Below are 9,222 nucleotides of genomic sequence, written 5' to 3'. Positions count from 1 at the left end.
CGATCAAGAGACATTCATTCGCCTGGCCTCCCTTCAATAGCAGCTTATAACTAGGGGACAGTGGGACAGCCTATGGCTATAGAACCAGTTGCTTTCAGCATGGAACCAACTGGTGTAAATGGAAATCGAACTTTAACCTCATAAGTACCAATGTCTAGCCACACATGAGAAAATATTTTAATATCATCAGAGTAACTTAATCAAAGTCGCTGATTTGATTTTTAGAGTCAATAATTATCCTTACTTTTCTGAAAGTTAGAACGAAGATTTAAGTGACTGAAGTGTCAACACAACAGATTCATGCCAACTAATTCTTAATATAGAACCTCTGAGACGAGGATTTCAACCCTTCACAGGTAAAAGCATGCTAGATCCTCTTACAGCTTGGTCACCACTCACATAAACACTCCTGTTTCCTCTGAATCCACTCCTACCACTCCTGTCATACCTTGGCTCTAAACCAATCTTTTGCATAATTCAATTCTGCTCTGTGACAAAAGCAGCCTTGAAGATGGATTTAGCCCAGAACTAGCGCAGCTGCTGTTGACATTGGCAGTAGCACAGCTTGTGCTCAGCTTATTGCTCTAATTCGAGTACACCAAAGAGGAATGCTTTCTAATTAGATGGAGTAGAAATAACAGAGCACAAGAAACAGGAGATCTGTATTGTAGCTGTAACATCACACAAGTCCTTTAAATGTCTGTGCCTCTGTAATAAAATAAGAAACTTGACCCAAGTGATCTTCAATGTTAGTTCCAGCCCAAACGGTTGAAATTCCATGAAACCTAAACTGAATAATGCTATCTATTAATGGAAAAAAGTAGTTATAAAATCAGTATGAAAAGTTCCCTCATTTAGTTGGTTTTTTTTTTTTGGTGTCTAATCTGTTGGGTCTTTGTAAACTATCTAAGCCAGAAAACAATGAGCCTTCCAGGTAGTTGGCTCAAAATATTTTCACCAATTCATGGTTTTCTCCAGGCTGTTTGAACTAATATTGACCTCATATTCCACACCCTCATTCATTGTTTCCCCTCTATATTTAAAGTTTCACAATAAAATGTAACTCACTGAATCTAGCATTTGAGGGGTCCTCTTTAAGAAAAAGAATACAAAATCTTAAGCAAAAAATGTTAGGGCCCCACTAAGGGCCTTGGAGAGGAAATTTAAGCTTCATTAGCTTATGGTGAATCACTTCTGACTCTGCCATCTGGAAGGGTTTAAACAGAGTCTACTAACTGTACAGAAACATTACTATGAGACAAACACACACATACACATGTACACACGGGCGCACACACTCACACAAAGTCCACAAGATGGCACAAGACGTTTCTTTCCTTTTCACCTTGAGTTTAGTCCCTTGATTGTCTCGTCTTCCTCACTTTTCTATCCTCCCCTCTTCGCCTCCTCAGGCTTCTCTACTCCTTACTTATGTTGGTTGCCTGGAACCTTGATAGCGTGAGGGAGGGGGTTGCTGACCTTCTTTTCTTAGTTGTGTTAAAGATAGGGGAAATTTTAGGAAAGCATAGCAGTATGCCAATACTAGGCACTCAATAAATCAATGTTAAGAAATCAATTTATAGGTCAACTCAGAATCAAAATTCTTAAAAACATATGAATGTATGCTCTAAAGACTCCAGAAATGGGTGGAAACAAACAGTATGACATTTAACAAGAATTAAAAGTGATGGCTTGGATTTAGTTTGAAAAAAATTAAATAATTACATACAATAAGCTGAGTACAATTAATGTCAGTAACAAGCTTTATTAAAAGTCATGAACTTGGTTCCTGAAAGAGGCAGTCTCCTTAAAAATAGAAATAAAAAAATTTATAAAAGGATCAACAAACACTATAAGAAAAAAATTTTCACACCAAAAAAATGAGATGTTAGCATGGGACAATGTATTTTATATTTAGACAGTTATGGAAAATGAGAAAAATATATATCCTCAATAGTTATTGAAATAAAAGATTAAAGGGTTAGAGGCTACATTGAAATGTGTATGTCTGCTTATTATTATAACTCCTTTTGGCAATAAACAAAAAGTATAAATTATGTCTGCATTGCCCTTACCTGGTTTTGAAACCAAAGTCATTATGATCTGAAATGGGATTATAGGAAATGGGTTTGAAAGCAGGCTGAAGGCCATGGTTTTAGAGACAAGGGTAGGTTACTTCAAGCATTTCCCATAATTGCCAATGAATAGATACGTATAAAGTATGTCTAGAAATATATATTTAAAAATTGCACATGTGTTGCCTCTGGAGAGAACTGGGAACACAGAGATAGGAGAGAGTTGTACCTTTCTCTGTACACTCTAGTGTCATCTGAATTTTGTACCATGTTTACATATTATCTATTGAAAAATTATTAATAAAAAGAGTAGAAGGAGCCGGCCCTGATGGCCTAGTGATTAAAGGTTGGTGTGCTCTACTTCAGTGGCCCAGTTCAGTTCCCCAGCATGGAACTACACCACTCGTCTGTCAGTAGCCATGCTGTGGCAGTGGCTCACATAGAAGAGCTAGAAGGACTTACAACTAGAATATACAACTATGTACTGGAGCTTTGGGGAGGAAAAAAGAAAGAGAGAGAGAGAGAGACAAAGATCAGTAACAGATGTTAGCTCAGGGTGAAACTTTCAAAAAAAAAAAAAGTAGAAGAATTGGTTCCTGTTCTCAACAAGTTTGTTGCTCCTTTTCTGTATACCTGTAGTCTCTGAGATTACCTCTAGTTTAGCACTTACAATAGTTCATTGTAATTATTTAGGGGGAATGAGGAGCCCATGAAATTTGTGTGTTTGGAAAAGAACATTTTAGCCTCAGTGTGAAGAATAGATTAAAGGCAGGCCAGAATGGATAAAGGCTGACCAGTTACGACATTATTGCATTTGACTTAAGTGAGAATTGACAGTAGTTTGGACTAGGATAGTGGCGGGAAAGAAAGGGAGAAATTGGAGATATTTAGATAGTTTTGGTATTGGAGTTGAAGGAGAAGGAAATTATAAAGGATGAATCCTAATTTCCAGATTTGTGAATATATTAGTTATCTATTGCTCTACAACAAATTACCCCAAAATCCAGTGGCTAAAGATAATAAATATTTATTATTTCACAGATTCTATGGGTCAAAAATTTCAGAGTGGCTTAGCCGGATGGTTCTTGTTCAGAGTTCCTCATGAGATTTCAGTCAAGCTAATTGGCCTTGGCTACGGTCATCTGTAGGATTGTCTGTGGTTGAAGGATCTGCTTCCAAGCTCACTCACGTTGCTGTTGGCAGCAGGCCTTAGTTTCTCAGTGACTGTTTGAGGAGGCCTCAATTCCATGTGGTCCATGTGGACCTTTCCAAAGAACTGCCTGAGTCTTCTTATACTTGTCAGCTGTCACATAACTATTCAATGTTTATTGGATTAATTTTTTAAAAAAACTATACATTTCAATCAGACAGAATTGCACATTTATTTACACATTCTTCTTTCATTCATTGATTCATCATATCATTGTTGCATACCTACTGTGTGCCATGCAATGTTCTAGGTGATGGGCACAGCATTCATAGGGTCCTGGGCTCAATGAACTCACATTCTAGTGAGGAGAAACAGATAAAAACTGGGTAAACAAATAAAAAAGTTCATTTCATCCAGTGACAAATACTCTGAAGAAAATTCAACATGGTAATGGAATAAAGTGATGAGAGGATGATATGTTAGCTAAGGCAATTAGGAAGGCCTCTCTGAGGAGATGACATTTGAGCTTAAATGGCAAGAAGGGGCCAGTCACACAATGATCTGCAGAACTAGATTTCTGGGTAACAGCAAGTGGAAAAAGCCTGAATAAGGGATGAGTTTGATGTGTTTGCGGAATCAAAAGATAGCAGTATGACCAGAGCATAGTAAGCAAAGGAGAAAATCTTAGAGCATGAAACTGAAAAGGAAGACAAAGACCATATCATGTTGACAACATGCAGTATCAGGTGCTTTTTTTTAGAAAGAAAGAATCAAATGGAAAATGTTAGAATAAAAAACACAGTAACAGACATGAAGAACATCTTTAATATGCTCCTCAGTAGACTTGACACAACTGAGGAAAGAATTTGTGAACCTGAAGATAGTCAATAGAAATTACTCAAATTGAAACACAAAGAGAAATAAGAATGAAATAGAACAGAACAGGAAATCCAAGAGCTGTGAGATATCAAGCAGTCTAACATCTGCATAATTGGAATCCCAGAAAGAGAAGAGAATATGGGGGCAGAAGAAATTTTTGAGCAAATGATGGTTGAAAAATTTCCAAAATTAATGGCAGACACCAAACCACAGACCCAAGAAACTCAAAGAACACCAATCAAGATAAGTTTAACCATACACACACACCAGCACCAGCACCACCACCACCCCCATCAGATATACACTGGCATATCATATTCAAACTGCTAAGAAAAAAAAGACAAAGAGAAAATATTCAGGGCAGCCAGAGTGGGTAGAATTACATGAAGGCTAAAGATAAGAATTATAGCAGACTTCTTGTTAGAAACCAGGTAAGCCAGAAGACAACAGAATAACATCTTTAAAGTGCTGGGAAAAAAACCTCTCAACCTATAAATCTATACCCAACAACAATATCTTTCAGAAATGAAGGAGAAATAAAAGAATTTCTCAGACAAAAACTGAGAGAATTCATTGCCACCAGACCTATTGCACAACAAATGTTAAAGAAAGTTCTTTAAGAGGGTGAATTACAGTATCAGATTGAAACTTGGATCTACACAAAGAAATGGATACAGAATAAGTGCAGGTAAAGTAATTTTTTTAAGTTTTAATTGCTGTAAAAGATAACCGTCAAAAGCAAAAAGAGTGAAAAGTCTTGGACCTTTTTAGGACATGTAAAAGTGAAATGTATGACAACAATAGCACAATGAACGGAAGGGAGGAATTGGGAATATACTGTTGCAAGGTCCCTACACTGCAAGTGAGGTGGTATATTACTGGAGGCGGTATATTGCTGGAGGAATGTTAATTCCATGTGGACCATTCCATGAAACAAGTAGGCATGGAAGAAAACAGTTTTACAGAAATATGTGAACTTGAATTCTACAATTGCATTCTTTTTCATGTGTTTTATGTATTCTGGGATTTCTGGGAAATTCTCAGAAATAATTCCTTCATCTCTTATTAATCTCTTTTTTTTAATTCTAGGATTTCCATTAGAAAAATATTTATGCTTCTACTTTCCATATTTCTTAACTTTCTTCTCACGTTTTCCATTTCATAATCCCTCCCTTAATCCGGTCTTCCAGTTCATGAAGTAACTCTCCAGCTATATTGTCTTGCTATTCAACCCATTCATTGAATTATTTCATTAATATTTGTCATACCCAATATCCAACTCACAAATGCTTGTTTGTGCATTGTATTTCCAACATTCTTCCTTCTTTCTCTGAAGGTTTTAATGAAGCTAATTTTAAAATTCCTATTGTCTCTGATGCGTTAGTTTGACTTTCTCTGCTCTAAGTAGTCCTATGATTGTCTTACTCTAAAAGTTATCCTGTTCCTCAGATGTTTCATAAGTTTCCCCCCTACGCTCATATTTATTCCTTGGGACCATCAGCTGCCTTGGCTAGCTTCTAGGGTAGTGATCTGGCTCAAGCATTCACTCCTCCCGCCCCTTGGGGCATCATCTGCCCTCCACGTTGTCTCACAATCCCTCCCCTGCAATCACTGCTGCTGGTGGGACAGTAGAGGGAACAGGAGCTCAGGCGCAGGCCAGCTGATCCGTACCCCTTATGGTCTGCTCCTGTCACACGGAGCACACTTCCAAATGTCTTTGCTAGTTCTTTTCTTTCCTGCCCACCTCCTTAAAAATTGGCATTTTCCAATGCTCCTTGCACCTTCCCGACTCTCATTTTCATTGCCTACCCACAGTGCCTACACAAAGCAATAGTCAGTGTTCATTAAGTGATCTTTTAATTGGGAAATCCAAAGGACGTTTTCAACCACATCTTCCTTCTTGGAGGAGGTAGGGCTCAGTCTCAGCTTCAAAGAGAGTACTTGTTTTTATCAGTTCAGTTATTCACCTTAAAAAGGAGTTAAACTGCTAAGTAAAGTTTTAAAACAGAAGAATTCTAAAGTTCCTTCCAACTCTCTATTTCTGTGGGTCCACATCTGTGATGCAGAGTTGCTTGAACCATATACTTTACCATGTTTAGTTCCTGGTGAATGTCAGTTTAACTTTGAGTGGATTCACCAACTAATGCTTAGCTCTCCACGACAGTCATTGCACTTAGCCTTTTACACAGATATTTTGGTATTCATATCTAGATTCACTGGAATTTTCAAGGAGCTTATCTTTTTGGAACTCTTTTCCATAGACTATATTGCTCTCCTGAGCCAGTCTGGGTGATTCTGTTGATTTTTTACATTAAAATTCATTTTTTACTATTAACGTGGCAAAAAAGACTTTGTCTCCTGATTTCTTTTTCACAGCCTCATAACCATAAACAAAGAAATTTAAAAAGCTGATCAGTAAAATCTGAGATTATTATCCTTCTAGAAGAAAACATATGAGAAAAATCTTTGTTCTTTAGGCAAAGATTTCTTTAGGTTTGACACCAAAGTCTTGACTCATAAAATAATAAATTGATAGGTTGGATTTCATCAAAGTTAAAAACTTCTCTTCAAAAGCTGTGATTAGGGGGGCCAGCCCGGTGGCGCAGCGGTTAAGTTCGCACGTTCCGCTTCTCGGCGGCCCGGGGTTCGCTGGTTCGGATCCTGGGTGCTGACATGGCACTGCTTGGCAGCCATGCTGTGGTAGGCGTCCCACGTATAAACTAGAGGAAGATGGGCACGGATGTGAGCTCAGGGCCAGGCTTCCTCAGCAAAAAGAGGAGGATTGGCAGTAGTTAGCTGAGGGCTAATCTTCCTCCAAAAAAAACACAAAAAAACAAAAAAAACAAAAGCTGTGATTAGGATAATAAAGACACAAGCTGAGACAGGGAGAAAATACTTGCAGGACACATATATAATAAGGACTTCTACCTAGAATGTATAAATAATTCTCAAAAGTCAATAACAAGAAAACAAAAAACCCGATTAAAAAATGGGCAAAGATGTTTCACCAAAGAAGATAGAGAGGGGGAAAATAATTCCGTGAAAAGGTGCTTAGCTCAACATTGTTAGTCCAGAGGGAAATGCAAATAAAAACAACAGAGATGCCTCTGAACACCTATGAGAATGGCTAATTGTGACATAACGAGAAATATATATTTGGTCTCTTTCCCTTGACAAATAGAAATGGCAAGCAATAGGATATATTGGAGTATATGAGGAAGCCATTTGGTGTAAACCTAATTCAGCCTGACTGTTTTTTCCAAAAGGGCCTGACTGTGGCCATTGAGCTCGCATTGCATATCTGCTTTAAACATTTCCTGTGGTAAGAACAAATGGCCTTAAGATAAAGGTGCAACTTCCCCCCACATTGGCATTTCCTTAAGGATAAGCATCTTTCCTTAGGCTACGAACTGATTGCTGCGCTCACCTTTGACCACCCAGCTCACCTGTGACCACTCAGCTGGAGACAACAGACCTGCCACCCTGCTGTGTCCACCGAGACAGCAGACCTACCTGCTATTTCCATCAATCGCTGTGCCGACAGAGCAGTCTCGAGACTTTTGCAAAAGGGACATTTCAATCATATGTGAAACATCCTGTTTGGGGGTATATAACCGCTCTGTGTACCCCACTTCTTTGGTGCCCTTTCTTCCTTCAGGAAGAAAGGCCCTGGGCCATGGTCCTCAGATTTTAGCTCAGAATAAACTCTCCCAAATTTTCATTTATAGATTGGTTGTGGATTGTTTTCGTCGACACCCTGATTCCTGACACAGAGCCCCTGCACCCCTTGGAATTTCCTGGGTGACAGGAGCACCTTTTGTTCTAATGAAGTGACTCCTGGTGGCCTCTTAGGTAGCTTCAGGGGGCTGGTCACGGAAAGTCCAAGCCTTGGTTGGAAACTTGGAACTTTCAGCCCCTTCCCCCATCCTCGGGGGAAGGAAGGAGGCTGAAGATTGCCCTCGGGATGCGGCCACCCTAAAAATCCCTAAACTATGGGATTCTGAGAGCTTCGGGGTCGGTGAACACACCCATGTGCCGGGAGGGGGCACACCTCAACTCCGAGGGACTGGAGGTCATGTGTTTCTGGAAGGATTCCCTTCTTGATCTGTGTATCTTTTCATCTGGCTGTTCATCTGTATCCTTTAAAATAGACCGATAAACAAAAGTAAAACAGAAAAGAAAAACCTGGTTGAGGCAGGGACTGCATGAATCTTCAAGCCATCACATTCAGAAGGTTGCTTTTATCATTCAAATGAGTGTTTCCAAACTCTGCATACTAACAATTCAGATTAGAAATCCCCACGGGAATCTTACACAGCCAGTCTTAGAAAGCAATACTAAATTACAAGTTGTCATGCTTCGGTGTGGAATGGCTGGGTTTCCCAATAGTGGTTTTCTACTGTCGTCTTCAAAAATGCTACATTTTATTTTAGGAAAATAAAATGTCCACATGATGGCACTATAACCTAATAAATAAGAGGTTGTCGCTTTATGAAGACCAAGAACTTGGTAAATTCTAGTTAGAGTACTTACTATCGATGAAGCATGCTTAAAAATGAGGTATTTTATATACAAAATAATATGCATATCACTTCCCTTACGTTTTATAGAGACATGCTGGCTAATCCTTCATTTCAAGTACATTTTTCACAAGACTCTTCTTAGTCCTCATCTTATTAGAAAACAGTTATTAAACATCTCCAGCACATGACATGAACTCTACAAGTCAAGTAAAGCAAACAGACAGGTATTCAAGAGCCTAAGGTGAGCACGCAACTGTGTTGGGGGCTACGTAATGGGTTCCCCATAATGTCCTGACTTCTTATAGGTGATCCTAAGGGATAATTTAGGAGTTTTTATGGAAACAGTATTGAAAGAAACCGTGGCCATCGTGGAGTTTATACTCTAGCAGGAGAGATAGGCTTTAAATACTCGTGGACATAATCACTTAACTGCAATTATGGTAAGTGCTACAAAAGAGAAGTCTAAAGTGAAAGCATATAAATGGTTAAAGTGGCTTAATCCAGTCTGTCAAATAAAGGGAAGCTTCACTGAAGAAGACATAATGAGCCAAGCTCTGAAGGACGAACACAAATTAACTAGGCAAAAGAAAGGGAA

This window comes from Equus caballus, chromosome 29 (genome assembly GCF_041296265.1).
Source record: "Equus caballus isolate H_3958 breed thoroughbred chromosome 29, TB-T2T, whole genome shotgun sequence".
Classification (NCBI taxonomy): Eukaryota; Metazoa; Chordata; class Mammalia; order Perissodactyla; family Equidae; genus Equus; species Equus caballus.
This window is presented reverse-complemented; position numbering follows the sequence as displayed.